Source organism: Hypanus sabinus, chromosome 6, assembly GCF_030144855.1.
Source record: "Hypanus sabinus isolate sHypSab1 chromosome 6, sHypSab1.hap1, whole genome shotgun sequence".
Taxonomy (NCBI): domain Eukaryota; kingdom Metazoa; phylum Chordata; class Chondrichthyes; order Myliobatiformes; family Dasyatidae; genus Hypanus; species Hypanus sabinus.
In genome coordinates, this window is record NC_082711.1 from 71,247,724 (window position 1) to 71,274,260 (window position 26,537).

A 26,537-nucleotide genomic window follows, 5' to 3' on the forward strand; every position below is an offset into this window, starting at 1 on the left:
AATTTATTTTTGCCAATTAATTGTGATTGCTGATTAGTCACTGCTCAAAATCACCAAACTGTCATGAGTCAATGCTTTATGTACTCAGTAAACCTTCTCACACTTCGGATGTCCAAGTCACCACTGCTCACACATTCTTTTGTGAGTCCTCTGTAGGTAGTTAGTGTTGGCCTCCAGAGTAACTGTCAGGGTAGAACTTTTGCAATTTGTTTGCAGATTTCACAATGGAAGTAATGAGTAATTTTCCTTAATTCTACTTACTTTCCAGTATTTAGCAGTTGCAACCATGAGTCACAGAAAGTCAAATCAATTACCCCAAAGAGAGCAAAGCAAATTGCTCTATCAAATAGAACAATTACACTGTCATGATTAGAAGCCTTGGACATTTCTTTTAACAATTTGAAGCTAAGAGCTTAAGTAATGTTACTTCATTCTCTTTTGTCAGAGGGCCCAGCAACAGATGAAATGAGTTGGCAACATTATAAAGCCGGGAGAAAAGTTATTTTCATGACAGACAGAGTAATAGGTTAAAGCTCTGAACAGGGTCGAACAGGTGAGCAAGCTTGTACAGAACCACAGAAACAGACCATGCTACAGTAGAACCCCCAGCTTATTGACTCTTTGTTGGCTTCATGCCTCTTTAGTATGGTCGGCATATAGCACAGCTGCCTCACAACTCCTGTGACATGCATTCAGTCCTGTCTATGTGGAATGTGCATGTTTTCCCTGTGATTGTATGGGTTACCTCTGAGCGCACCAATTTCTTCCCATGTCATAAAGATACATGGATTGGTTGGTTCGTTAGCTACTGTAAGTTACTCCCAATGTAAGTAGGTGGTAGAATCTCAAGTGATTTGAAGGGAATGTGGGAGGAATAAAATGGAATCAGTGGGAAATGTGCGCTTGATAGTGAAAGTGGATTCAGAGGGTCAAATGGCCTCTTTCCATACATTATGAATTCTATGAATGCTGTGATCTCCATTTCCTCATCTTTCCTCATAGCTTTCAAATTATTTCTCCTCATTTCTTCTTTAAGATCTTTTTTAAGGGACTTAATCAACTCGCCAGCATCACTTTACAGGCATTGGATTCTGGTCTATAACTACTCTTGACATAAAATAGCTGTTCCTCACAATTTCTACACTTTCCTCCATATAATTTGTCTCCACACTCAAAGTTCTTGTGTCTGCCATTTATAATCTGTGTTCCCTTTGCCTTGGCTTGTTCAGTTGTAACTTTGAGCACTTTGTATATTTCCTTTTTCAGACTGTAGCCAGTTCTGAGCTTGTGCGTAATAAAGATAGCAGCCATTATATTTATGCAATGCTTTCTTGAGAATCTTTATAATTAATCATAACAATCAATCTCTAAAACAATGTTCAAACAATTCCATTAATGTGTCTTCTTTATTAACCCTATCTAAACCAGTCATCATCCAGTAAATGACCCTTTATCTTCTTTCAGCTTAGCTTGACCTTAAGGAGAAAATTCCCAGCTTTCAGTCTAGCTCTGTAGCTGAAGTGACTTGCCTCAGAACCATTCCAGAATTGGTGAAGGTCAAGGTAATGACCAAGAAAGAGAATAGATAGTTTAGAAATAGTGTTGTTTGGACAATTAAGACATAGTATGAAACGAATTGTATAATGATAGGCAGTGGAGAAGTTAGAAGAGAAATTGGTGACATAGAGCAGGATGCTATCAAAATACAAACTTCAAATGGTGTCCTTTACTTAGAAATTATATCACTGTCCATTCAGTCCAATAGATCAATTCTAGTCTTCATCCTTTTGTAATCAAGAATAAATATATGCTTGACAAATAGAAGAATGAATATAACAACAATAAATTCATCTTAAGTTGGATGAATTTTGAATATGAAAGAAATACAAACATTAGTATAATGCAAGTATATATTAATCTATTTCTTGAAAATGAATACCGTATAAAACAGTCTTTTTCTTTTATTTCACTTCATCAAAAGTCCTTGCTACTTTTATAGAGACACAATGCACATTCCTTAAGGAGCCTCAGATTGCAGTATTCATAAGCAACTCTCCTCACAGATCAAAAAAAAAGTCTTCATTGGAGCTCATCTAATTCTGTTTAAGGTCACAATCCTAAGAGAAATACCCTTTGGATTTTTATAATATTGCAAGATAATCTTGCTGGGAATTAAATATTACTGTTGAAATAGACAAGTGCAGTAACTTGATTCAAGGACTGCAAATCAAAGCTGAATCAGTTGTTGTATGGAAATTAAATTGCAAAAATTCTATATCCAAACATCTCAAATGAAGACGTTCCTTCAATATAAGGAACTGCGAATGAAACCGTGCATACCACTATATATGAATGATATAATTGTATTTAAAGCTGTGTGATTCGGACATAGAACATCCTATTCTATCAGTAGAGTTTTGAGCCAGATCCTAATAAATCTCATCTCTGTCAGTCTTTGTAAGTGTCCAAAAGATCGATCAGAAGCCAATGATTGGTATTGTTCATTTGGGTTTGCCTCAAAATTATTTTTAAATATAATTTATTGAGAACTATGGGCATGCACTAAGTCTTGCTTTTCCTCCCTATAATCCTCAACACATTATCTGGTCTCTGGTAATCAGCTTATTATTGACACATGTACGAAGAAACAGTAAAAGCTTTTGTTTGCATACATCAGCCATGCCAATATGTTCACTGAAGTAGTACAGAAAGATAATAATAACAATGTAGAATTTAGTCTTATATTTACTGTTATAGAGAAAGTGCAAAGCAGGGAGACAAGTAAGGTGCAAGAACCATGACGAGGTAGATTGTGAGGTCAAGAGCTCATCTCTTGCAAGAGCACCATTCAAGAGTCTTATAATGGGATAGAAGCTGTTCTTGAGCTTGATAGTACACAGTCTTAAGCTTTTGAATCTGTAGCTTGCTGCAGATAAAAAGCAAAAATGTCAGAGGTGTGAAGGGTATTTTGTTATGTTGGCTGCTTTTCTGAAGCAACAGGAAGTGTCAACTGTCAATGAAGAGGAGGCTGGTTTTCATGATAGACTGAGCTGCGTTCACAACTCTGCAATTCTTTACTTACAATACCAAGCTGTGATGCATTGAGCAAAGATGCTTTCTATGGTGCACCTGTAAAAATTGTTGAGGGTCATTGGTGAAAGGCTGAATTTCCTTAGCCTTCTGAGGAAATAGGGATGCTTGTGTTATTATTGGCCATAGTGTCTATGTGGCTAAACTTGTGCAATTTATTGGTGACATTTACACCTAGATCTCCACTTCAAACAGCCAGGCAATCTGACCTGTTTCCTGAAATTAGTGCAGTTAAGTTTAATACACATCTACAAAAGCGGTCAAAACTTGTATTCAAATGCTTACCACCACTTTTTAAAGACCCCCTGCCCCATATACCTTCAAAACATTTAAAAGGGGAGATATAGTGTACTTCTCTTTTCAAGTAATTTAAGCTTGAATTACTGAGTTTCTCCCATGAATATATCAGTGATTATTTTGCCCATTGGGCGAAAACAGGCTTGAAATTAGTGCTGTGTGATGACTTCAAATTTTGTGCTCAAGTACAGAATATATACAATTTACATAGTGTAGCATAATCTAGATCACTGGTACACACTCCAATCAAGCAGGCATGTGAAGAAGTTCAATGGCCTTTGAAAACAAGCATGTGGATAACAACAAGGAATCAATGCCTGCCTATTCAGGAGACAGCCAACAGTGGTTCAACTTGTGCACCCAAATTATTTCCACCAATGTCCATACTGCTTATTGATAAAAGGCTAGATAGTTTTAGTTAAAGTCAGTTTGCAATTCTTAATTATTTGGTAGCAGATGCATGGTGGCAGATTATGGTAAGGATAACCTTAAAAACATGCAAATAGTTCACAAATGTTCCTTGCTGAATTTCATTTGGAATTGTTCCCTAGAAAGCATTCTGACTGCATTGTGGTCCAGAATGGAAACTCCAATGCACAGGAAAACAAGAGGCCATGGAAAGTGATGGTCTTAGTCTGTTCTATCATAGGAACAATTCTATATATCTACAAGATGCCTCAGAAAGGTGGCATCCCTTTGGTCCCTGCCCTCTTCTTGATGCTGCCATCAGACAAGAGATATAGGAGGCTGAAGATGCACACATCAATGTTCAACAATAGCTTCTTCCCCACTGGCATTAAGTTATTGAATTGACATGAAAAACTTTACACTTTGTCAGACAACATGTTCTTCTCTTCTCTCAATCTTGCAATAGCGACTTCTTACTTTGCACCCATGTCATTTATGTACAATTAATGTTAACTTATGTTTGTTCTCGTATTGTAATGTACTGTGCTATTGTTGCTAAAAGCTAACTTCCACAGCAATTATATCCTGCCTAAGTCTATGACAACAATAAACTTATGATTGAATATTTTGGCTAAGTATAACCTCTCCTGTCTTTCTTACACATTTACTCTGTGTGCCTTTATTTCTTCTGTCAGTCCATGTTGTACGGTAAGGGGAATACGTATGAAGACATATTTGGAAAGAACTATGGGCACAGAAGTTCGAAATCAGTAAAACGTTACTGTAAGCAGCATTTGTAAGATCACACATTGCTCTCTTTGAGAGCCTGAAAACCAAATGGAAAACAACAAGGTCAAGTCACAGTAACAGCAAGAAGAAATTAATCAACAAAGAATGGTTGAGCAGTAGATGACCACTTAATATATCAATGATTGTTTGATGTGTCTTCTCTGTTTTACAGTCAATAAAGTCCATTTTGAACTTGAGCAGGCAAGTAAATATAAGAGACAAAAAAATCAAATCAAAGTGTTCATGCCCAGCGTTATTTACATGATGCAACCCTGGAAGAAATAACAGCCAAAGTAGCATACAACCAATAGTGTAATCCTACACTTGTGAGGCCTACTTCTCGCTGATTCATGTGATCTCAGCTCTGCAGCTCTAAGACATTTTGATAGCAGGACTTTTGAGCTCCAGTATGGGAGGTATGGCATCAAATCAGCATTGTATTCCAATTGACATTTTGGTCTACCTCAGCCTACAAGTTAACTCACAGCTTCAGGGAGCACAATCTGACCTTTGGTGCTGTCTATGTAGAAATTGCACATTCCTTTCACTACGACACAGGTTTCCAGAGTATGCTGGCTTCCTCACACATCCTAAAGATGGCCTGATTGGTTAATTGGATGATATTATTAACCTTTAGTGTAGGTAAGGAAGAAAAGAGTCAAAGGAAAGTTGATTGGCCAATGAAAAATAGTAAGTCGCAACTTCAGGGATGTGGAAGGGGGCAAATGCAAGCGAATGGATTCCAAGCTGGAGCAGATCCATAAGGCTGACTGCTCTCCCTCTGTATTATTATAAGTAAGTAAAATGCATGCACATGCACTTACATCCATATTGCTATTCTACCCTGCATAACTTGCACAACTATAAACACATTCTATGAATAACATTTTGGAGTTTTTAGCCATCTCCAAAAAACTTAGGTTCTACCAAAGTGAAATTCATATCCATGGAGTCCACAGTTATCTATGCAACCCAAAGTTTATGCAGGTTCGTTGATTCAGCACTGAGGAAAGGAAGCCAATGAGCCTCATTGAATCCATCTCCAACTTCCCTGCAGGACCTGGTGTTGATCTTCCTGATTTTGGGACAGCCATGTTATCTAAGCCCAAGAATTCCCTTTCTCTTAGTGACCATCATAAAGTGGCAGAGCACTTCTACTGAGGTAAGTTCCTGAGAAAATTTCTTGAATTAATTCTGACGGATTTTCTGAGAAGTCTCCTGCTGTGCTTCAGAATCCCATTCAAGCTCCTGGGACAAATAAACATGAAAGGCTGGATTTTCCTTTTGAGTTGCCCGAGAACCCAACATTTACTCCTAAGCTGCTGTTTGAAAAGGATAAAAAATTCTGTGTTCTCCCCTTAACAAGTGCCTTCTTAGAGTCCACAAAGAATCGTAGGCAGCAGAGAGTGATTACAACTTCTAAAGAATGTCAGCCAGTGTTTAACACAGGAAATTTCCTTGGCCTCCTTGGAGAATTGTGATTACCTGAAAAGGCTGTTGACAACCATCCCAACCCTGCCCCTTCCCCCATCCACTGGCCCTAATGGGCTTTATAATAAATTTCCAATGAGAAGCAGCATACTGTTTCTCCTCTCCTTTGGAGTATCAATAACCAAACAAGATGGTGGATTGTTCATCAATTCAACAAGCTGGAAGTTTTCTCAGATATGAGTTATCAGTTAAATGCTGAGTAAAGGTGTAAATTTTTGAGGAATGGTATGTGCCCTTCCAATTGATATTTGTTGGTATTTCATCAATTTGAAATGGAATTTACGTAGATGATCATCAGTTCAAGGGAACAGGATAGAGAAATGCTAGTCACCAGGTTCTTCACTTAATGCAAACTTGTATAGCATCCTCCTAGATCTGTCGGAGAAGAACTCATTAAACTTAGAAACAAAGAAAACCTACAGCACAATACAGGCCCTTCAGCTAACAAAGTTGTGTCGAACATGTCCCTACCTTAGAAATTACAAGACTTGATACAAGATTTTTCCAGTATTTTTATCATTGACTGAATGAATACAAGGGTGCGTTTGAGTGACAGAGTACTATTATTACTCAATTCCCCTATGAGACCAGCAAATGAGTCAGTCCCCTGTGTTTTCTGATGAATGACTCTTTAGAAATAAGAAAACCTCCCACTTATAACAAATAGTTGTTCATTCTCATTTGTCAAAAACATTTGCAACATTGACCTGGCAAGGGTCTATAGGCTCTAAGTTGCAACTTGTACTCTTCGAAATTGAACACCCATGAACAAGGTGCTCAATGTCATTTAATTCCTTTGTTTCTAAAGTTATTATGAACTCTGTTTCTTGTAATCTGTGCAGTTGGAGTTTCCAATTCTAATACCACGGAACAAACAAAAAACACTCACCTTTCTTGTTCTTGGGGCAATTATCTTAAATTTATGACTCCTAGTCTCTTAGACTCCTAGCGATGAGTAGGTTCAGCATTTATGTTAATCATATCAAAACAATACTTCCTCTTCACCATATTTCAATTTGCTCTGAGGAAGCTACTGACATGATAAAGGAAGTGCTGTACACTGCCAGAGATGGAGGACCTTCATTGCTGCCCTAAATGCCAGTTGTGTCATGGGCAATACGATGACAATCCATTCTGTGGTGAGGTGGCACAGATCTGAAAATGTTGAACTTCCTGTGAAGTAAATTGTTATTTGTGCCTGCTTTGTCAAGATGAGAGATCTACCACATTTTGTTAGGATGTGATTATTTCACAGTCAATGGTAGAAGAGAAAGGAGGTTAATGGGGATTGGAGATGCAGAGCATTCAGTTGAGAACATTTGTATATGCTTCTAACTCCAACAAGAATCCAATTGTGACCTAGGGCTTCCAAGTTTGGGCTCTTACTGAACTTGTAGTTCAAGACAATGGATCCACTCTGAACCTGACTAGTCTATTCATGTAAGGCTTATGTCATTTAAAATACTTCACCTATCCTAACCTTTGATGACTCCTTACCAGTGGCTTAGATGGAAAAAATTCCCAGAGAAGATGACCTGTGTGTTCTTAGATCATTATACTTTCTATTCATTGTTCAGTCGTTGACCATGGCACTCCTCAGCAATAAGTTATTCATCTAAACAAGGCAGAGTGTAGGTGAGCTAGGTTCTGATCCATATTTTCACTACTCTTGGATATTATCAGAATTTTGGAATTATCACTATTAGGAAAAGATTTGCTCTTATTTTTACTTCTTACTTAAAATGTCTTCTCTATCGTAAATACTCTCTGAAAATAAAAAGATGCAAATTATGGTGATCTGAAATAAAATCAGAAGCCGACAGAAATACTCAGGGCTTCACGCAGTATCTGTGGAAAATAAAACAGACTTATTGTTCATGTATTGGGAATAAGAGATAAATACAGTAGTGTTATACTCTGGGGTCACATGTCTGGTCAAACACATGAATGGGGACAGTTACAGAATAATTGTGTTTCTTTGTCTTTGTAATATGTTGTTAATACAAGAATCTGGGACATGATTAGACATCCATTCTGTACTACTGGAGAATGATGATGGTACAAGTTTTCTCTTTCCATTAATACTGTCTTTTCAACAAAAAAGGATGCTTAACAAACATCTTTTATATTTCTCTGAAATAGTCAGACTTCAAGGCAGCCACCATTATTCCCATGCCCAAGAGAGTAACGGTAACTGGACTAAACTGTTCAGTAGCACTGGCTTCACAAATCATGAGGTGCTTTGAGTGGCTGGTAATGGATTGTCTGAAATCCCACCTTCAAGCAACAGTGGACCCTTTCCAGTTCACCTACCAATCAATTCAGTCTACTGATGATGTTGTAGCTTTGGCCCTCCACTCAATCATGTCCCACTTAAGTGATGCCTTGTACTCCAGGATTTTGTTTATTGATCATTTCAGCATTTAGCGTGATCATCCCACAGAGGCTGGTGGGTAGACTCTCCCCATTGGGATTCAACACCCTTCTCTGTAACTGGATCTTGGTCTTCTGGACAGAAAGATCCCAGTCAGTCCAAGTTGGCAGCAACACCTCTACCTCCATCATGCAGATCTCCGGTGACCCCTAGGGCTGTATCGTCAGTCTTCTGCTTTTGGTGCTGCTGACTCAATACTGCACTGCCAGATTCACTTCAAATCGCATCATCAAGTTTGTTGACAATACAACAGTGGTTGGTCTCATCAGCAATAATGATACGTCAGCACACAGAGAGGAGGCATGACAAATGGTGCAAGAACAACAACTTGAGTCTCAATGTGGACAGGATAAAAGAGATGATTGTCAACTCCAGGAAGGCACAGATTGACCACTCTCCATTGCAGATCAATGGTTCTGCCATGGAGAAAGTGAAAAGCAGAAAATTCTTTGGCGTGTACATAAAGGACAGTCAAACCTGGACCCACAACACCACCTCATTAGTCGAGAATGCAAAGCAGCCTCTGCATTTTCTGAGGAATTTGAGGCATGCAAGGCTCCTTGTCCCCATTCTAACAACTTCCTACAGGAGCACCATCGAGAAGGTCCTGCCTGGCTGCATCTTTATGTGGTATAGAGGTTACAAGACCTCGGACCACAAGACCCAACAGAGGACAGTAAAACTGCTGATAGGATCATCTGGGTATTGCTCCCCCACACCCACTTGTGACATTTACCAGGAGCATTGTAGACAAGAGCCCAAAGCATTGTTGAGGATCCAGACCATCCATCTCACAATCTCTTTGAGCCACTGCAGTCAGGAAGGAGATACAGATACATCAGGACTAGGACTGCCAGACTGGGTAACGCTTCTTTCCTCAGGCTGTGTGACTAATAAATACTCTACTGCCACCAGGGTCACATCACTAGGACAGCGAGCTGTTTATTATATTGTTTACTGCTTACTGTTTTCCTGTGATGCACTTTAATGCATGCATTTTGAATTATAACCTATTAATTTATTTCTAGTATAAGATATTGGTTATGTATGATATCTAAATTTTAAAAATATTATTTATTGAGATACCATGTGGAATAGGCCCTTTAGACCTTTTGAACCCAGCAATTGCCGATTTAATCCTAGCATAACCATGGGTCAATTTACAATGGCCGTTGAAATGAACAATTAACCTACCAAATGGTACGCCTTTGGACTGTGGAAGGAAAGAGGAGCACCTGGAGGAAACCTTTGTGTCACGGGCAGATGGGACTGTTGTGCTAACCACTATGCTACCATGCCACGTGTGTGCATCATGGTCCAGAGGAAGGTTGTTTTATTTGGTCGTATATAGGTGCAGTCAAATGATAGTAGATTTGAAGTTGAACATAAATACTTTTTCATATCTTAATTAACATGATTTCTTTCAAAGATTTAAACATTTGAACAACTCTCTGCCTCATAGGCCGATGTCAGAACATCTTTTGAGAGGGTGAATACTCACAAAGCTTCAGTCAGGCCCTGACGGTATACCTGGTCGGGCACTGAAAATCTGTGACAACCAACTGTTGGGAGTGTTCAACGACACCTTCAATCTCGCACTGCTGCAGTCGGAAGTTCCCACCTGATTCAAAAGGCTGATAATCATACCAATGCTCAAGGAGCTCAGGGCAAGCTGTGTCATTGAGTATCTCCCATCTACTGTGATGAAGTGCTTTGAGGGGCTGGTCATGGCCAGAATCAGCTCCAGTCTAAGCAAAACCTGGACCTGCACCAGTAGGTCTACTGCGATGCAGTCTCACTGGCTCTCCACTCAGCCTTGGATCACACGGACAATAGCAATATCTATGTCTGGCTGCTGTTCATTCAGTACAACTCAGCATTGAACACATGATACCCTCAGTACTAATTCACAAACTCCAAAAGCTGGGCCCCTGTACCTCCCTCTGCAACTGGATCCTCGACTTCCTCATGGTGAGGCCACAGTCAGAGCAGATCAGAAAAAAAAACATATCCTCCTTGCTGACAATTAACACAGGCACACCTCAAGGATGTGTGATTATCCACTGCTCTCTCTAAACACATAAATGCCGATGACACAAGTATGTTTGGCAAAATCTGAGGGATCAGGAGGGAAATAGATCAGCTGGTTGAGTGGTGTCACAACAACAATCTTGGAATCAATGTCAGTAAGGCAAAGGAATTGTCTGTAGACTTCAGGAAGGGGAAGTTGAGGGATGATACTCCAGTCTCCTTTGAGGGATCACTATGTATTAATGTCTGTGCTGCTCTGAAGTCAACTCACACCTCTCCCAAACTACTTTGGTGTTGGCTGGAAAGTTTAATATTTTCTTATGTGCCCATTTCCAGATTACTGCAGACTAGTGTTCTGATACCAGCAGGATGAGCATGCTGGAATTTTGAAGACAAAGCAGTCTAAATATTAAGGCCAATAGTTCCTCTCAGCCAGGCAGGAGGCAGATGTAAACTTGTCAGGGCAGGATAAAAAGCAAGCAACAACAGTCATCCTAGGTACCTGGAGAATGTGTTAGAGTGACTTCACATTTCTGAACATTTTTACTAATGTTCAGCCAGCATATACTTTACTATATTAAGCTACAAAGATAGAATTGAGAGGAAAAAAATAATACATTGTGGCCTCACATCTTGTGCAGAGGCCCTAAGGGAAACATGGGGCAAGGAGGAAAATACTTCTGGAGTATACTTAATAATCACTGGGTTTGATTTTATTCTCGCAGAATTCATTAGTACTCATTGGGAGCAGCAGAAAAGATGTGACTGTAACGAGTCAGAATCCATATGATTATATTGAGTAAAGCCATTTGTGAAGCAGGACCTTGGTACCATGCAAGGAATAAGAAATGCATTGGGACCATGTTTAATTTTTAATTCAATTTATCACATCAGATTCTCAAATTTTTTTTTCTTTGTGCTGTGGTTCAGTCAGGCAGCAGTCCTCAAGGCATTGAATTGATGTCTCTGCTGTCCCCTGCCTTTTGCAACTTACATAGAAACATAGAAAACCTACAGCACAATACAGGACCTTCGGCCCACAAAGCTGTGCAAACATGTCCTTACCTTAGAAATTACTTAGGGTTACTCATAGCCCTCTACTTTTCTGAGCTCCATGTACCTGTCCAGGAGTCTCTTAAAAGACTCTATTGTATCCGCCTCCACCACCGTCGCCAGCAAACCATTCCATGCTCTCACCACTCTAAGTAAAAAAATTACCCCTGATATCTCTTCTGTACCTACTTCCAAGCACCTTAAAACTGTGCCCTCTCGTTTTAGCCATTTCAGCCCTGGGAATCAATGCCTCATTATTTTATACACCTCTATCAGGTCACATCTCATCCTCTGTCGCTCCAAGGAATAAAGGCCGAATTCACTCAACCTATTCTCATAAGGCATGTTCCCCAATCCAGGCAACATCCTTGCAAGTCTTCTCTGCACCCTTTCTATGGCTTCCACATCCTTCCTGTAATGTGGTGACCAGAACTGAGCACAGTACTCCAAGTGGGGTCTGACCAGGGTCCTATATAGCTGCAATATTATCTCTCAGCTCCTATACGTTATCCCACGATTGATGAAGATCATTGCACCGTATGCTTTCTTAACCACAGAGCCAACCTGCACAGCAGCTTTGAGTGTCCTATAGACGTGGACCCCAAGATCCCTCTGATTGTCCACACTGCCAAGAGTCTTACTATTACTACTGTATTCTGCCATCATTTTTCACCTACCAAAATGAACCACCTCACACTTATCTTGTTTGAACTCCACCTGCCCAGTTTTGCACTCTATCAATGTCCTGTTGTAACTTCTGACAGCCCTCCACACTATCCACAACACCTCAACCTTTATGTCTTCAGCAAATTTACTGACCCATCCTCCAATTCCTGATCGAGGTCATTAATAAAAATTACATAGAGAAGGGTCCCAGAACAGATCCCTGAGGCACACCACTAGTTACCAACCTCCATACAGAATATGACCCGTCTACAACTACTCTTTGCCTTCTGTGGGAAAGCCAATTCTGGATCCACAAAGCAAGCTCTCCTTGGATCCCATACCCCCTTACTTTCTCAATAAGCTTTTCATGGGGTACCTTATCAACGCCTCACTGAAATCCATATACACTACATCTACTGCTCTACCTTCATCAATCTGTATAGTCACATCCTCAAAAAATTCAATCAGGCTCGTACGGCACGACCTGCCTTTGACAAAGCCATGCTGACTATTCCTAATCATATTATGCCTCTTTAAATGTTCATAAATCCTGCCTGTCAGGATCTTCTCCATTAACTTACCAACCACTGAAATAAGACTCACTGGTCTACAATTTCCTGGGCTATCTCTACTCATTTTCTTGAATAATGGAACAACATCCGCACCCTTTAATCCTCCAGAACCTCTCCTGTCCCCATTGATGATGCAAAGATCATCGCCAGAAGCTCAGCAGTCTCCTCCCTCACCTCCCACGGTAGTCTGGGGTACATCTCATCTGATCCCAGTGACTTACCCAACTTGATGCTGTCCAAAGTTCAAGCTTTTCAGTCTGCTATAAGTCATCCCTACAAGCGCCAATATCCTTTTCCGTAATGAAGACTGAAGCAAAGTACCCATTGTGTATCTCTGCTATCTTTTCCAGTTCCATACACACTTTTCCACTGTCAGACTTGATTGGTGTTATTCTCTCGCATCTTATCTTCTTGTTTCCTCGTGTAGAATGCCTTGGGGGGGGGGAGATTCCTTAATCCTGTCTGCCAAGGGCTTCTCATGGCCCCTACCATCCATTCCCTGTCTCAATGGAACATACCTATGCAGAACCCCACGCAAATATCCCCTGAACATTTGCCACATTTCTTCTGTGCATTTCACTAAAAACATCTGTTTCCAATTTATGCTTCCAAGTTCCTGCCTGATAGTTTCATATTTCCCCTTACTCAAATTAAATGCTTTCCTAACTTGTCTGTTCCTATCCCTCTCCAATGCTATGGTAAAGGAAATAGAATTGTGATCACTATCTCCAAAATGCTCTCCCACTGAGAGACCTGACACCTGACCAGGTTCATTTCCCAATACTAGATCAAGTACAGCCTCTCCTCTTGTAGGCTTATCTACATATTGTGTCAAGGAACCTTCCTAAACACACCTAACAAACTCCACTTCATCTAACGCTCTAGCGATATGTCAATTCATATTTGGGAAATTAAGATCTCCCACCATGCCAACCATGCCAGAGTGATTGACCTTTTCCTGTTCCTAACCTCCGCTCATAGAGACTCTGTAGACAACCCCTCCATGACTTCCTCCTTTTCTGCAGCCATGACACTATCTCTGATCAACAGTTCCATGCCTCCACCTCTTTTCCCTCCTTCCCTGTCCTTGCTGAAACATCTAAAGCCTGGCACTCCAAGTAACCATTCCAGCCCCCGAGCCATCCAAGTCTCTGTAATGGCCACAACATCATAACTTCAAGTATAGTACTGATCCACACTCTAAGCTCATCCATTTTGTTCATAATAGTCCTTGCAGTAAAATAGACACATCTCAAACCATTGGCCTGAGTGCATCCCTTCTCTATCACCTGCCCGTCTTCCCTCTTACACTGTCTCCAAGCTTTCTCTATTTGTGAGCCAACCGCCTCTTCCTCCGTCTCTTCAGTTTGGTTCCTATCCCTCAACAATCCTAGTCTAAACTCTCCCCAATAGCCTTAGCAAACTGTTTCCTTTCACCTGCTGGATGGCAGTGCATTTCTCAGCTGCATAAGTGTACAGCATATGCATGTCACCTTTCTCAATGGCTTCTAACATATCGTTTCAGGCATGCCAATTTTATGGCCCCTCTGAACGATTGTCCAGCGATACAGGGCAATAGATGTCTTTTTTGCTACAATTTGTGATTTTGGATCAGTATAAAGAATGAGAGAGAGTGAGAAAAGGAGGGGGAAAGAAAAAAAGACAGAGAGAGAAAGAGGAGAAAGAGAAAGACAGAAACAGAGACAGAAATGAAGAGACATAATATCCTTGATCACAAATTCATCCAATCAGAATAAATAATCACCTGAAATAATAATGGAAATTTAAATGACTAGAAATGTAAATTATCTGATTAATTTTTAGAAACCGAAGGAGTTAAGGGGCACAAAATATGTGTAAAAATGTATTGCTGAGATTGTTGTTGAATGGTAGAACAGGCACAGAAGGAAAGATAGTCTAATCTTGCTTCTGCCTTTTGCATTCTTGTGTTATATGACCATAATAAGACATATGAGCAGAAATAGGCCATTCAGTCCAATGAGTCCACTCTGCCATTTCATCATGGCTCATCCCTGATCCCATTCAACCCCATTCATCTGCCCTCTCCCCATATCCTTTGATGTCCTGACCAATCAGGAATCTATCGACTTCCACTTTAAATATACCCACGGACTTGACCTGAACTGTAGCCTGTGGCAGAGCATTCCACAGATTCACCAGGCTTAGCTGAAAAAATTCCTCCTTACTTTTGTTTGAGGTCACCCCTCAATCTTGCGGCTGTGCACTCTAGTTCTGGATACCTCCACCAGAGGAAACATGCTCTCTACATCTACCTTATCTCGTCCTTTCAATATTTGGTGGGTTTCAATGAGATCCCCATGTATTCTTCCAAGCTCTAGTGAGTACAGGCCCAAAGCTGCCAAACACTCCTTATATGTTAATCACTTCATTTGCGAAATCTTGTGAATCTCCTCTGAACTCTGTCCAATGACATTAATTCCTTTCTGAGTTAAGGGGTCCAAAACTGTTGACAGTACTCCATATCATAATATCATAAATGCTTTAATGATTTATCATATGTTTAATTGGGTTGAAATTCAGGTTGTTAGTTCCCAAGAAAAGCAAGGCCTTAATAAGACATGTAAGTAATAATTTATTTTGTACTTATGCATTTTTTAGGACCTGGTGAGGTGATTGAACTCCAATAAACACAATTATTGTCCTTTGTGTGAGATGTGAGCCTGACACCTGGAGTGTTTACTCAATTGATTTCAGTCTGACCAGGAATTCTTGACGCCTAATAGAATGTTACTTATGAGTGCTGATTCTTTTCAGTAATCCATCCAAATGAAGTAACTATGGTGAATTAAGCAGCACCTCGCCTTATTGGTTCTGTTGTTAAGATGTTGCAATTAAAGAATGAATTCAGTAACATTAACAAATTTGTTTTAGAAACATAGAAACATAGAAATCTACAGCACATTACAGACCCTTCGGTCCACAATGTGGTGCCAACTATGTAATCTACTCTAGAAACTGCATAGAATATCCCTACTGCATAGCCCTCTATTTTTCTAAGCTCCATGTACCTATCTAAGAGTCTCTTAAAAGACCCTATTGTATCCGTCTCTGCCACTGTGCTGGCAGTGCATACAATTCACCCTCTACTCTGTGTGAAAAACTTACCTCTGACTTTCCCCTTGTTCTATGCCCCCTCGTGTTAGGCATTTCAGGCCTGGAAAAAAAGCCTTTGGCTATCCACACTATCAATGCCTCTCATCATCTTATACACCTTCATCATCTAAGACATAGCTTCTTATGGTATTGGACCCTGAATTCTGCCACTGACTTCCAGACTTTTCAGTTCCCGCATCAGCTGAACATGTGTCTGAAGTGCATCAAGTGGATGAATGAAACTTAGCATCGTTACTTCACTTGGACTTCAGGTGTAACATGCATCAGGAAATATTGAGATTCTGAATAGTTTTCACTGTTCATTTCCTTCTCCTCCACCAAGGTTTCCAGCATGATTAACTACAGAGTACATGACACCACTTCTCACAATTCATATTTTGTTCTGACAGAGGAAACCATTTGACCCATTGAGTAGATACCACCATGAGCAATCACATCAACTCCCTTTCCCATTTACTTACCTGTGATCTATTCTCTCTCAGATACCTGCCATCTTCCCCAGCCTCCACCCTGATTCTGCTCTTAATCACCCACACTAGTGGCAATTTACACCTGAAAATAAACAACTTGATATGTGCTTGGGACATGGGAGGAATCCACATGCTTGTTGGATCCTGATTATGTTGCTATCCAAAGGTTTTTCAGAAGTCAAGAATGAGACATAAAAAATTATTGCTATCAAATTTACTAACAAAGAAAGATAAGTTGAGGGAACAAAGCAAAGACAAAGGGAAAGAAACGTTCGTGGTCATCTCATGCTCAGACTGCAGATAACAAAATGACAGTAATAATAATTCAGTTATAAAATAGCCAGATTCAAGTAGTGTGGCACCTGCTACAAAAAGCTACAATGCTTATTAAAAATACAGAAACAACTGTACTGTAATTGCAGGAAAGTTCACTGAATAATTACATCTGTGACCCTCTCACCGTGGCTGGTAACAAACTTGGCTTGTTGGCTAACTCTGGCTAATGGTCATATGACTCTGCATTGCTTGGGTAATGGTGAGAAGGCCACCTTCATTAAGCAACACACATTCAAGGTCAGTATGACTGGGTTTCAACCAAACAGGAATGTTGGACTGTTCTGATAAGAGAATGGAAATTGTGGTGAATGCTGTATAAATACTGTTCCATTTAAAGTTATTGTTCACCAGAAAATAACAGACTTTACACTGCATAAAATTAAACGGGAGGTATATTTACAGATATGGCAACTTTAACAAACAGTTAATAGGGGAAAAAAGAAAAAGAGCCCATTACAGTTAAACCAATCTAAATGTGCACATAAACATTGGAGCTCATTTCTGAAGTAGTCGGAATGCTTCACTTTGATTACTCACGAGCTGAACCCACATTCTGCGTGAATGACACCACAGTTTGAACTTCTCTCGAAGAACATCCAAATGAACTGTCCAGCTCAGGGGTATTAACACTTCTTCCTTGAAACCATTCATCTGCACAAAGCACTTCTTACAACGGGGTTTTTCCTTTGGGCAAGATTCTGTGGGCATCTTCCCTTGTGCTCCTCTCCATACCACCCTCGTCTTCCAACGACTACCAATAAAAAACTCATAACTAGACCACTATCCTTCCGAAGTCTGATCCCAACCAGCTCCCTCAAATGATCCATGACATCCCACTGGACAGAATGTCAAGCAAGTTACCAAGACCAACCCAACAGGCAGAGTCAAAACATTAGTCTCTGAAGCTGAATTAACAGAACACACTGTGCTTTGCAGAAAAGCTGCTAAAATAAAATACTTCAGAGCAGAGCAGTAGATATACAATAAAACATGTTCTTAAACACATATATAGTTGATTATATAAAAATACAAGCAAGCACAGAAAAGTTAAACTACCAAGAAAATAACAATATTACACACTCATCCAATGTGATAATAGGGTGAATATACAAACTCCATATAGATTGCACCAAAGTCAGGGTTGAATTTGAAGCACTGAAGCCATGAGTTAGTACATCACTGTTCCATTCTGAGTTGACTGTTTCCCAAGTCATCGTCTGTACACACCATCATCCAGCACTTGCAGTGTCCCCTTTAAAGGACACACAGTTACATGCCGTAGCTAATAAAGCCAGAGACTCACACCGTTAGGTAAAGGGTTCATTCCTTGTCTGGTGCCTGTGTAGAGTTCGCATACTCTCTCTGTGATCACATGGGTTTTCGCTGCATGTTCCACATTATTCCCAAATCCCAAAGTCACGTGGGCAGGTAGGTTAATTGGCCACTGTACATTGCCCCTCATAGGTGAGCACCCAAAGAAATTGATGAAAATGGGAACAGAATTAAGAAAGATTATTGCAGGATTAGGGTAAATCAAAGATCAAAGTAAATTTATTATACAACCCTGAGATTCATTTTCTTGTGGGCATACTCAATAGACCCAAAACTATAATTGAATCAATGTAAGAGCACACAACTAGGTGTAGAACCAGAGTGTAAAAGATAACAAACTGTGCAAATGCAAAACAACAAATAAACAAACAAATGAATGGGTGAGTGACTAAATAAATAAATAAATACATAAATTGATATCAAGAACATGAGATGAAAGGTCCTTGAAAGTGAGTTCATAGGTTGTGAGAATGTTTCAATGCTGGGGCAAATGAAGTTGAAGGAAATTATCCCTTTAGTTCAAGAGCCTGATTTTCGAGGGATTGTAGCTGTTCCTGATCCTGGTGGTGTGAGTCCTGTGGCTCCTATACTTTCTTCCAGATAGCACAGAAGAGAACATGGCCTGGGTGTTGAGAGTTGCTGATGACGGGCGCAGTTTTATTGTGACAACACTTTGTGTAGATCCGCTCAGTGGTGGGGAAGGTTTCACTTGTGATGGAGTGGGTGGTCGATGGTCAAAATGGAGTTTGTGGACAAAAACTCTTTCCATGCTGTATTTTTCTCTAACTCCATGACCCCTATGACTTTAATGTCGTTCACATTGCTAGCTAATCAGAAATGGGCTCCTTAGTGGAACATCCAGCCAGTGGGTTAGCACTGGATGGAAACTAATTAATCATCATCAATTATGATGATTAATGTGACCTATAGCTTGCAATCTATAAGCATGGGATAATTATGCCTTGTGGTCCCAAGTCTATACAGAGGGTATCATATTTATTCCCCTTCATCTCACACCCTAGACTATTTCTGATTGGTTTTATGGAGTATGCAAGTTTAAACTGAGGGTTTTCATTGTGAAAATGATGATAATCCAAGGAAATATAGTTTGAGTATCAGCAGAGGCTCAGCAGCTGCAAAGATATTATTGCACGAGTCATTAGTTTTTGTGTACCAAATCAACATCTTTCCAGTAACATCACGCAAGTAGTCAGCTTTTTTGGGGATAAGCTACAAAACAAAATCACAAGACTATAGAGCAACCACAACAATAAAATGAACTAAGTTTAAAAATGAAAATGATGAGATCAAGGCTGGTGTGCTGGGGACAGAGTATCTCCATAGAGTGATTTGAATGTCACAGTTTTTGCCTGCTCTTTTATTTATTGTAGAAGAATCAGCAAGACAAAACTTTACACTTACCAATAACAACCCCCTGGACTGAAAGTTTTCTGTAATTATAAAATGAATGCCCTTCTTAGTTTAAAGCAATGCAGATGTTACCTTGAGACAATCCTTTTCCATGTGAATGTGTAAAATGCCTGAAGAACAATGTTAGATGTGGGACATCGATGTAAACATTATGGAAAAAATCTTAGCAAGGTTTTACTGTCCTTTCTTACACCGTAAAATTACTTTGTAAATGATCCATCACTCTTCTTTCTTCTCCCCTCTTCTATTGGCAGAAGATACAAATGCTTGAAAGCATGTGTAACCAGGCTCTGAGATAGCATCTATTTTGTTATCAGATGCTTGAATGGACCTCTAGAAAAATACAATAGACCCTTGACCTCACAATCTGCCTGTCAGGGGACGTGAGATTAGTTGAGGTTAGGTGCTTGGGAAGCTAAAAGGTTTGAGGTAGATAAGTCACCTAGATCAGATGGACTTCACCCTAAGATTCTGAAAGAGGTAGCTGAAGAGATTGAAGAAGTATTAGTGGTGAACTTCCAAGAAACATTAGATTCTGAAATGGTTCTGGAGGAGTAGAAAATTGCAAATGTCACTCTAGAGTGGATCAGAACAAAAGACAGGAAGCTAAAGGCTAGTTAGCCTGACTCCAGTGGTTGGGTAGATTTTAAGAGTGGGCTCTCGGGGTATGTGAAGGCACATGATAATACAGGGGAAGACAGTATGGCTACCTTAAGGGAAGATTTTGCCTGACAAATTTCCTGGAATTCTTTGAGGATAGACAAAGGAGACTCAGCGGCCATTGGATTTCCAGAAGGCCTTTGACAAGGTGAAGCACATGAGGCTGAAAGCTCATGTTATTACAAGAAAGATACAAGCATGGCAGATTGGCAGAAGGCGGAGAGTGGGAATGCAGGGGGCCTTTTCTGGTGACTAGTTATGTGTCACTGGTGTCAGTGATGGGACCGCTTCTTTTCATGATATATGTCAATGACTTGGATAATGGAATTGATGGCTTTGTGGCCAAGTTTGTGGATGGTACAAAGATAGACGGAAGGGCAGGTTGTATCGCGGAAGCAGGGAGTCTGCAGAAGGACTTAGATTGGAAGAATGGGCAAAGAAGTGGCAGATGGAACACAGCTTAGAGAAGTGTCTGTTCATGCTCTTTGGGAGAAGAAATAAACATAGTCTATTTTTGAAACAGGTGGTGAATTCAGAAATGAGAGGTACAAATGGACATGGGAGTCCTCGTGCAGTTTTCACTAAAGGTTAACTTGCAGTTAGTGTCGGTGGTAAGGAAGGTAACTGCAATGTTATCCAATCATAAACAAGAGAAAATTTGCAGATGCTGGAAATCCGAGCAACACACACAAAATGCTGGAGGAACTCAGCAGGCCAGGCAGCATCTATAGGAAGAAGTACAGTTTACGTTTCAGGCCAAGACCTGCCAAAGGGTTTCAGCCTGAAATGTTGACCGTACTTTTTTCTATAGATGCTGCTTGGCATGCTGAGCTCTTCCAGTGTTTTGTGTGAACTACAATATTAGCATTCTATTTGAGAGGACGATCATATGAATGCAAGGATGTGATGCTGAGACTTTATAAAGCATCAGTTAGACATCACTTAAAGTATTGTGAACAGTTTTGGGCCCCATATCTATGAAAAGATGTGCTAGGACTAGAAACGGTCCAGAGGAAATTCACAGGAATGACCCCGGGAATGAAAAGGTTAATGTATGAGGAGCATTTGATGGTTCTGGGCCTGTACCTCCCGGAGTTTAGAAGAATGAGAGGATCTCATTAAAATGTATCAAATATTGAAAGGCCTGGATAGAGTGGATATGGAAAGAATGTTTCCTATGGTGGAGTCTAGGACCAAAGAGCACTGCCTCAGAATAGAAGGACATCCATTTAGAACAGAGAGTTGGAAAAAAAATTCTTTAGCCAGAGATCTAATGAATCTGTGGTTTTAATTGCTACAGATAGCTGTGGAGACCAAGTCACTAGGTATATTTAAAGTGAAAGTTGATAGATTCTTGATTAGTATGAGCGTCAAAGATTATAGGGGGAAGGCAGAAAAACAGGGCTGAGAAAGTCAATTAAACAGCCATGGCAGATAGACTTGATGGGACAAATGCCCTAATTCTGCTTAAGGTTTTATGTTCTTGCATTTAGTTGTTTTCCTGCTCTGCACTTTCTCTGCAGTTTTTACACTGTACTTTGCATTGTTTTTGTTTGCCTTGTGACACCTCAATGATTTGATCTTCAGGAACAGTCTGTAAGACAAGCATTTCTCTATATATTAGTGCATATAACAACCATAAACACAATCTGAAAGGCAGATGCCAATATCTTTCAGATTATGACTGTGACTAATCTTTTCAGCTACATGCAGGCTGACAGAGGGAAATTTTTGGCATGTGTCAACTGGCCCAACATAACCCTGAATTGTCCACTGCTAGTCTTCGGAGAGCCCATTAAACACCTTCCCAGGGATTGCTCTGGCTCATCAAAATTACTGCTGACAAGTTTTAGCCTTCTGCTTCCCTTTTAAAATTTGAGCTAAGGTGAACTTGGTGTCAGAGCTGACGAAAATTCATTGGAGTTCAATTCATAAGCTGCCTTATTGCTCTTAATTGGTATTCAGGGCTTACTTGTTTACTTCAAAGTTCAAAGTCAAATTTCGATTGAGTTTGAGTTCGCCAGGGAGCTGTGTGCAAGCAAAGTGCTTTGTTGACTTCCCATCTGCTTTGGCCACACTCAATTTCTTGGCTGACATCCTGAAAAATCTTTCAGACCTACTATGTTGAAGAATCCTTCTAAGAAATACTTAAATATATCCCAGGAGTAATTCAGCTGGAGAATCAGGAAAAAAAAAACTGATTTGACTTTAAAGTTAAAAATTCTCTGATATAATTCCCAACAGTTCCTTTTTCCAACTATCAGTTCCAGAGGTAAGTATTATATCCGTGATTCAGGCATACTGGTTGATATAGATTTTAACTTAGTATGCTGAACTAACACCAGATCAATGGATCTTCTGATAAATATGAGGGCTCTGCAGCATTTTGATAAACAATCTTTATTATCATAAGGTAGATGGACTGCTTGCCAGGTCGTGGATCTTAATAGGCAGCTCCACACACTCTGATTGCTCCTGCTCCACTTAGAGATATTGGCCCATCAGACACAGGAGCAGAGTTACTCCATTCAGCCCTTCAAGTCTGCTCCGCCATTCATGGCTGATTCCGGATCCCACTCAACTCCACACACCTGCCTTCTCACCGTATCATTTGATGCACTGGCCGATCAGGAAATGATCAGCTCCTGCTTTAAATGTACCCATGGACTTAGCCTCCACCACAGTATGTGGCAGAGCATTCCACAGATTCACCACTCTCTGGCTAAATATATTCCTTCTTAACTCTATTCTAAAAGGTCACCCTTCTATTTTGAGGCTGTGCCCTCTAGTTCTGGATACCCACACCAGAGGGAACATCTTTTCCACATCCACCCTATTTAGTCCTTTCAATATCTGGTAGGTTTAAAATGAGATTCCCCCTACTTTCTTCTAAATTCCATTGAGCACAGGCCCAAAGCTGCCAAATGCTCCTCATATCTTAGCCCCTTCATTCCTGGAATCATCCTCGTGAACCTCTCCCAGACTCTCTCCAATCACAACACATCCTTTCTGAGATATGGGGCCAAAACTGTTGACAATACTCCAAGTGTGACATGACCAGTGTCTTATAAAGGCTCAGCATTATCTCCATGCTTTTAAAGTCCATTCCCCTTAAAATAAATGCCGACATTGCATTTGCCTTCTTTTCCACAGATTTAACACGTAAATTAACCTTCAGTGAGTCTGGCATGAGGACTCCTAAGTCCCTCTGCACTTCTGAAGTTTGAACCTTCTCCTCATTTAGCTAATAGCCCACACTATTGTTCCTTTTATCAACACTGTATCCCATTTGCCACTTTTTATGCCCATTTGCCACTTTTTATGCCCATTCTTCCAATTTGTCCAAGTCTTGATGGAATCACATTGTTTTCTCAGCAGTACCTACCCCTCCACCTATCTTTGTATCATCTGCAAACTTTGCCAAAAAGCCATCAGTTCCATTATCCAAATCACTGAGCAGCAATGTGAGAAGCAGCAGACCCAATACTGAGGAACACCAGTAATCATGGGCAGCCAATCAGAAAAGGCCCTTTTTATTCCCACTCACTGCTTCCTGCTTGTCAGCCATTCCTCTATCCCATGCAAGTATCTTTCCTGTAACACCATAGGCTTTTACCTTGTTAAGCAGCCTCATGTGTGGCACGTTGTCAAATGCCTTCTGAAAATCTAAGTAAATGACATCCACTGCCTCTTCTTTGTCCACGCTGCTCGTTATTTCCTTGAAGAACTCTAACAGGTTTGTCAGGCAAGATTTCCCTTTACAGAAACCATGCTGACTTATTTTATCATTAGTCTCCAAATACCCCAAAACCTCATCCTTAATAATAGACTCCAACGCTTTCCCAACCATTGAGGTTAGGCTAACTGGCCTATAATTTCCTTTCTTAAAGAGTGTAGTGATACTTCAATCTTCCATTTCTCCGGGACCATGCCAGAATCAATTGATTCTTGAAAGCTCATGACCAATGCATCCATTATCTCTTCAGTAACCTCGCTCGGGACTCTGGGATGTAGTCCATCTGGTCCAGATAATTTATCCATCTTAACACCTTTCAGTTTGCCTAGCACTTTTACCTTTGTAATAGCAATGGCACTCACTCCTGCTCCCCGACACTCACAGACCTGTGACACACTGCTAGTGTTTTCCACAGTGAAGATATATACAACGTATCTGATGCACCATCAATAACTCACTCTGAGACGTAAAGGCGAGATATCGGATTTTATTGACTGGAAGAAGGAACAAGCAGTGGTTGACCATCATACTACATCCTGGAGACTGAGAGGCCGGGCTCAGGCCTCAATCGCCTTTATACAAGGGTCTGTGGGAGGAGCCACAGGAGCAGTCAGCGGGGTGGGGGGCGTGTCCAGACAGGTATATGTAGTTCACCACATTCACCCCCCCCTTTGTTTTAAAAAGAGTCCCCATGTGGTGAAGTTTCTTACAGGTTAAGTCTATCAGGTGGTCGAATCTGTCGCTGCGATCTACGTAGCACCGGCTGTGATTGCACAGATGCCGGTGGTGGTGATTGCACAGGAGCCAGAGGTGCTTGCACCGGAGATGGAAGTTGTGCTGGTTCCGGCCTAACTGGAGGTGTCAGCCCACTAGGCGTCAATGATCCCTCATGTGTGTGCGAGGCGCCTGGTATATATGCGTACAAAATGCCCGGTATATGAGTGTTGTGAGGAGTCTGTGTAGGGCGTGGTGTGCGCAGTGTCACCTCGGGTACAGGGTTCATAGTTACCGTGGAGTGTTCGGAGTAGTGGTCTGCTGCTCCTGGGGGCACCAGGTCGCGGACGGAGACCGTGTCCTCCCGCCCATCAGGTAAGGCCATGTAGGCATACTGGGGGTTCGCATGTAGAAGGTCAACCCTCTCGACCAGCGGGGAGTATTTATTACTCCTCACATGTTTCCGGAGCAGCACTGGCGCTGGGGATGTCAGCCAAACTGGTAGGGTGGTCCCAGTGGCAGACTTCCTGGAAAAAGAGAGTAGGCGCTCGTGAGGGGTGGCATTGGTGGACGTACACAACAGGGAGTGGATAGGGTGGAGTGCCTCAGGGAGGACCTCCTGCCATTGAGAGACCAGCAACCCTTTTGACTTAAGGGCTAAAAGTGTGGCCTTCCACACTGTGGCATTCTCCCTCTCCACCTGTCCATTTCCCCGGGGATTATAACTTGTGGTCCGACTAGTAGCAATGCCCCTAGCTAGCAGGTACCGGCGCAGCTCGTCACTCATAAAGGAGGACCCTCTATCACTGTGGATATAGCAGGGATATCGGAACAGAGTGAAGAGCTGGCGTAGGGCTTTTATGACAGACGTGGTAGTGGTGTCGGGGCAGGGAATGGCAAAGGGGAACCGCCAGTATTCGTCGATAACATTGAGAAAATAGACATTGTGGTCGGTGGAGGGAAGGGGGCCCTTAACGTTAACACTCAGTCGCTCAAAAGGGCGGGTGGCCTTGACAAGTTGCGCCGTTTCAGAACGGTAGAAGTGCGGTTTGCACTCAGCGCAGATTTGGCAGTCCCTGGTCATCTTCCTGATGTCCTCCAGGGAGTACAGCAGGTTCTGGGCTTTCACAAAATGATAAAATCGGGTGACCCCTGGATGACAAAGATGTGCATGAAGGGCATAGAGCTGGTCGAGCTGTGCGCTAGCACACATTCCCCGGGATAGGGCATCATTGAGTCTGCCAGGCCAGTACAGGATATCATAGTTGTAGGTGGAGAGTTTTATTCTCCACCGCAAAACCTTATCATTTTTGATTTTGCCCCACTGTTGGTTGCTGAACATGAATGCAACCGAGCGCTGGTCGGTCAGCAAGGTGAACCTTTTGCCGGTGAGATAGTGCCTCCAGTGCCTAATAGCTTCCACTATGGCCTGGGCTTCTTTCTCCACCGTGGAGTGCTGAATTTCAAAGGCAAGAGCAGCTGCAGGGTCTTGGGGGTCCAAATCCAATCATTCCGGACGTAAAACGGTTTCCATGTTTTAAAACTTCCAGTTAATAAAATTGATGCACCATCAATAACTCACTCTGAGACGTAAAGGCGAGATATCGGCTTTTATTGACTGGAAGAAGGAACAAGCAGTGGTTAACTACCATACTACATCCTGGAGACTGAGAGGCCGGGCTCAGGCCTTGTTCGCCTTTATACAGGGTCTGTGGGAGGAACCACAGGAGCAGTCAGCAGGGGGCGTGTCCAGACAGGTATATGTAGTTCACCACAGTACCCATTAAGTTCAACTGTCATTTCTTTGTCGCCTATTACTATCTCACCAGTATAATTTCCCAGTGGTCCAACATCTAACCCTCCCCCCATCC